Source organism: Hetaerina americana, unplaced genomic scaffold (assembly GCF_022747635.1).
Source record: "Hetaerina americana unplaced genomic scaffold, ioHetAmer1.1.p SCAF_48, whole genome shotgun sequence".
Taxonomy (NCBI): domain Eukaryota; kingdom Metazoa; phylum Arthropoda; class Insecta; order Odonata; family Calopterygidae; genus Hetaerina; species Hetaerina americana.
In genome coordinates this window covers 494,339-500,338 of record NW_027287073.1, presented here as the reverse complement: position 1 = coordinate 500,338, position 6,000 = coordinate 494,339, and the positions used below count along the sequence as shown (strand labels likewise).

General features: G+C 43.9%; 1 protein-coding gene across 1 annotated transcript in view; it reads left to right on the top strand.

Annotated features, from left to right (window-relative positions):
- Nucleotides 1–707: 707 nt before the first annotated feature.
- Nucleotides 708–6,000, top strand: part of LOC139693376 (kelch-like protein 17) — a 63,258-nt gene continuing 57,965 nt past the window's right edge. Inside the window, exon 1 of the mRNA XM_071591504.1 lies at nt 708–797. The gene's annotated coding sequence lies outside the window, so the exon portion shown is untranslated. The remainder of the gene's footprint in view (nt 798–6,000) is intronic.

The following is a 6,000-nucleotide window of genomic DNA, read 5'->3' as shown; positions in this document are numbered from 1 at the left end:
ACAGTACGCCGACTCTCAGAGCGTCACTCTGAGCTATTGACTCCAGAACAATAGAATTTCTGACGCGAATACATCCGAGCAAACGCGACGAGGGGTTCAAAAGAAACAACGGGTAGGCTTTCGTATCACGAGGGGAGGGAAGGGTCAGCAGCCCCGTGGGGGAGGAGAGAGCGCGTCCCCTCCCCTCCACCCCCTCCCAGTAACAGCGCCGCGCTGTGGCGGAGAACGGAAGCGAGGGAGCGGCGCTTGGCAGGGGGCGTCAGTCGAGCGATCGCGGACGCCCCCGGCGGACACCAGCAGCGAGGCAGAGGGGCCGCGCGTGCCGGGGAAGGAGGAGGAGTAGAGGGGAGCGGGGGAGATAGATAGATAGGTAGAGAGAGGGAGGGAGTAGCCGGGTTTCCCTCTCCGACGGCCTCCTGCCTCGACGCACGTTATCGACTCCCCCCCCCCTTGCACACGCGGCGGAAGGGGTAACTACGAGAGAGAAGAGATAGTGCGGTTGCGCGCGCGTGCCACGGGAAGAGTGAGCGGGACCCCTGCTGGGAACCCACCCCCCCCCCTGTCGCTGTAGACGATTGGGCCTCCGAAGGTACCGGGCCCCACCACCGGGACGGGCCGCCGTGGCGCCGGGTAGGCTCCTCACCCGTCGGGGGAGGGATCGGAGGAGCGGGGGGCCAGGTGGCCGCCGCCCCCAAGGGGGACGGAGATGAGGCGTGGGGCCTGAGGGCCTCCGCGCGAGGGTCAGGAATCCTGGAGGATCCTGGGGAAGGACCACGCCGGCTCATCTGCAGAGTGAGGTGAGTGAGTAGGCGAGAGATCCCTGAACCCTTGTCCTCCCTCTTATTTTCCTGTTTTCTCCCCCTACCTGCTCTCTTTCCGCGCCCCCTCCCCCAAATCCACCGCCGCCGCCTCCAAGTGAAACGATCACCGAACGCCTCCTCCGCCAACACACACTCCGGCGCGACACCCTCCCTCTCCCCCTTCCCCGGAGTCCTCTCACCCGATGATCCATTCCCCGGGCGCACGTGTCTCTCCTTCCGCGCGTGCGCCTAAGCGGACGGAGGGGAAGAAGCAGAAGGACGCCCCCCTCCAATCCCGAAGGCAACAGATGGCCTCCTCGCGATCCCAATGGAGAAGCCGCGCACGTAGAAGAGAAAGCGAAAATTTTCACGAGATCGTCGCCAAGGGTTTCGGAGACGGGGGGAAATTCGAATGCTCGCGGGATATCAAGAGGTCGTCGCCACAGCGATGAATACTGGGTGACAGTGCTCGTCGCCACGATTCCAGAGCAGGTCCCCGCTCCGCCGCGACGTGGCAATTGCGTCCGCGGCGGCTGGTTGACCATCAACCGATCACGTCGTGGCCCCAAGGCGACAAAGACCGATTAAAAATATTGTTGTTTTTATTGAGCAAAAATCGTTCTCAGAAGCTGTCGATCCACTTGAGACGGTTTCATCAAATGTGGATGCTCGAGTATTGTTTAAGTGTTAAAGTTAATTGAGAAACAATATTTAAATTTTATAACTGAAATATTGGTAGAGTAAACTATGTTTATAAGAATGTGCGCCGAATATTTCAGCTATGGAGTAATTCTATGCTACTGACTATTCTCATGCGCTTCTCATAATTGATTTTTATGGTACGTAAATTCTATTATGTATTTTATAGCGTATTAAACTGAAATTTTAAGATGAAAGCGGGCTTTACGGTATCCAATCGAATGTTTTCGCGAATTTACACTCCACAAATCTCTATATATATCGTGCTGCAAAATTTAATGCTTTAAACGTGAAACTAAATGCAAATAAAATTAATATAATATATACTATTCCATTCCTTACCGTCTTTCTCCGGCACTGCTTTTCCCAACTTCATAGGAGCTATATTATCTACGCCTATTGAGCATGTATTTACGTGCCAGAGGGTGTATGGCAATATATAGTAGCTCCATTGAATGTCCTAAGAAGGAGGAAACATTTTTGAAAATTACACGACCTCTGTTACAATTTCGAAATGACATTACTACATTAGCGTCATCTCTATCGTATCTCATCAAACACGACGAATGAAATAGTTGTTCCCTGTAAAATATTTTCATTTTCATTCCAATTCATTTGAACAATATTTAAAATTGAAAAACCGAAAAACTCGTGGAACAAAGTACGTTCATAAGAATAGGCTCCGATTGTTTCAGTCATGCATTGCTCTCAGCTCTCGAACAGATAAACCATTGACTAATGGCACAATTTTCATTTTCAATGACGGGATTCGGACCCGCGATCTTTTGGACGATTCAGGAAGGAAGGTTGGTTACACACCAGACTATCTGGGTTGGATATCAAAATAATTTCACCTGTTTTTCAGGTTTAAATATATATGATGCTTCTTTTTCTTCTGTTGTAATTTTAAACTAACAGTAAAAAGACATCTATAAATACCATAGGTGATATATTTATTACGGCAAGAAAAAGATCAATAACATGTTATAATTAGAACAGGATTACAGTTCGCAGTTATTATGAGTCTGATACTTATGCAATTTGACAAGAGTCGATAAAATTTTCGTTTCTTCAATTTCTTATTTTCCCCGACCTACTCAAATAGTGTATATATCACCGACTAATAGACTATCACTGACATAATAGTTATGTATATCACCGACTAATGCTGGCTATGTTTATATATATATCCGTAATACGAGTATACACACACACACACACGAGAGTAGGCTGAAAAGTCATGCACACATGCTTGTAGAGAGCGAGCAAAAACAAATAACAAGATCGAAAAAAAGGACATTAATGCACAATTCTTAAGTTTCAAAATCACATATTCATTTTTCAACGTAGTCTCTGTTAAGGCTGACACATTTCTCCCGACGTGTAACACGGTTTTTCATTTCGTCACTGAAAAACTCTTCCAATTTTTCTCAAATCCAGGACTTGACAACTGACTTCACCTCATCATTCGAGGTGTAATGATTACCCTCGAGGTGTTTCTTGAGTTGAGGGGAAAATAATCGCAAGGTGCAAGATTGGGGGAATGGGGAGGGTGTCAAATCGGTTCAAATTTCAGGTTTCGCAGAGCCTCTCCAGTCGCGCTTGAATTGTGTGGACAAGCAATGTCCGGTTGCAAGATTATTAGCGCCAGGATGCCTTTAATCCGACAAACTCGACGTCGGAAGTATTTTAGAGTCTGTACATACTGAAGAATTTACCGTACTCCCTCGTTCCATAAAATCGGTCTCATAAACTCAGTGAGCATCCCTAAACACAATCAAAAGACGTCCGCTGCGTGTTTCATTAACAATTATGGTTTTTCCATGCTCGCAACCACGAAAGTTTACTACCCATCGATGTAAAGTAGAACTATCAACAGTATCGTCACCATAAACAGCCTTTAAACGACGATGAATCTCGGTAAGAGTCAATTTTTCTCGCGTCATGTTTTACTCGCGTTGGCATAGCAATAGAACACGTCTCCATACTTCCGTTTCCCGAAATACACTGGATGAATGAACGATCTCAAACCTGAGCATGCGTTTTGAGGGGGAATGTTACTTTCACATGCCACCATAAGTGCTTCTGAATGTCATTTTGTTTGTGGTCTACGAGCATATATATATATATTTCCAACGAAAGATAGGCCTAGAATGGAAATCTACATATTTTCCGCATGAAGTGACATGGCTATTTGTGGTAGGTTTTACAGGCTCCAGTTAACGTTTGTAGAACCTCAGAATAAATGCTTTCCCCTGGGAGTATCAAAATTAACGTGCATTCTTTTGTGAATCAAGGCTGAGTGATTCCGCGAGGATTTTGCAATAGACAAATACTTAATAGGTCAGAAAGTCAGAAGTTTCCATGTGTATAGCGCCAAAAAAGGTAGTGAAACGCAAGATCATATTTGGAAAAAGTATTGCAATGAGTGACTCCTCTGTAAAGGTCAAATCTCACAATTATTTGGTTTATGGAAAACATCGTTAGTGCATGAAGAAATAAGTAATAAGGGAAATAATTCATATAATTTTAATACGAAATACATTACTCTATCACGTCCATATGCTTCTATTATTTCTAGCCAGGATATCTGTACTTGTACGAGGGCGATTCGAAAAGTAAGGTCTCCTATTTTTTCATGAAAAATCAAATTTATTCTCAACTTTACATGCATCGTTGGAAAGTTTCCGCATTTAGCTATTTTTTTACATAGTCGCCTTGACGATCAATTACTTTTTGCATCCTTGTAAGCAGCTTTTTAATACTGGCGTCGTACCTTTTTCCCGCCGCGTCGCGAAGGCAACTGATGACTGCTTCTAGTACTTCCACGTCTGACTTAAATTTCTGTCCTGTTTTTTATGAGGGGGAAACCAGTGGTAGTCGCTGGGGGCAACTTTCGTGCTGTAAGGAGGGTGGTTGATGATATCCCAGCCGAATTCATTGAGTAGGGTGTGTGTGTGTGTGTATATATATATATATTTATATTTATATATATATATTTTATTTATATATATATGTATGATTTCGTCGAGGTAACATGCAAGTGTTGAATAAAAAACTTGCACCGCAACAAACAATATAAGAACACCCCTCAAAAGAACACTCACACGTTATTTCTTAATAATTTCGACGGAAATTAGCTCCGTCTTACTCAGGAGAAACAGTAGTACTCGTATATATATATATATATATATATATATATATATATATATACATATATATAACAATCAGCCGAAAATGATATGCCTTTGTCCACGCATGGCAATAGAACCCACTTCCGATAATTTGTATACTTGAAAAAATTTGAACGGGAAATATCGAAAGATATTCACCCCCCCCCCCTACATTTTACTCTAACCTGTACACGATTTCCTCGATTCACTCTGCATGAATAAAATATCAATATATCGCAGTGGCATTGGTGAGGTTATACAACACCAAGCTTGTTCGAAAGAAGGTGACATTTGATATTTGGCAAGCTTTATTCGATTTCGGAGCGCCGTGGAATGGCGATGGATGGTCGGGTGGACTCCGACGTCCCCGGAGAGGTGGGAGGGAGGGCAGCGGCAGATGATGCCTCCCACCCGCCCTACCTCCGGAATGTGGAGAATCCATCACTCCAGCGAGCGGGCGGGCGAGGGTTGTGTGCGCCGTGGAATCTGGCAGCACGCAAAACATTTACTTTGCCTACCCTGCAGGATAACAGGGTTGTCATGACATGATTCCTCCAACATCGTTTGGCAGATATTTGAGGGCAGGAGAGGAGCGAGTTTATAAGAGATACTGGGGGGAAGAGGCACTGGGAGGTGAACCAAGGAGATACCGGAATGGACGCGACAGCTGAGCGATTTATCCAAAACTTTTACATAGAGTAAACATCAAAAATATCGATTGTAATATGTATCGGTGTAGAATATACATGTATATCTTACTAACATATTCAAGTATGTAAAACATAACTAGCATCTACATATTAACAAAACTAACAAACATACACACGCATATAAATCTAAAAATCAATGTTTTTGTTCGTTTTTTTGTGGTTACATGACAGGAAAACAAACGAGGAAGTGCTAGGTATGATGGGCGAGGGGAGGGTATTGTTGGGAGAAATCCTATGGAGGCAGGAAAAATGGCTAGAGGGCGTATTGATCGGCAGTGGGATGTTGAAGACTGTAATAGAGGGGAGAATGTTAGGCAAACTAGGTAAGGGTAGGAATAGGATAGGAATATTGGACAGGATGAAGGGAGGACGGAAGTACACAGAGATGAAGTGGGACACCATGTAGAATAGATTACTGGATTGTGTTTCTTTAGGAGATATTTATTTGGTAGTTGTGTCGATCTAAAACAAAGAATAATAAGATGGTACGGAGTAATACCTCTGATTGTTTGCCTAAATAGCGTAAAAATACACAAATAAAATAGACTAGATTTAATTTGGATATATTTTTCTGGAAAGTTTTTAGAACCAAAAAAAAATTTTTTTTTTAACAATTCC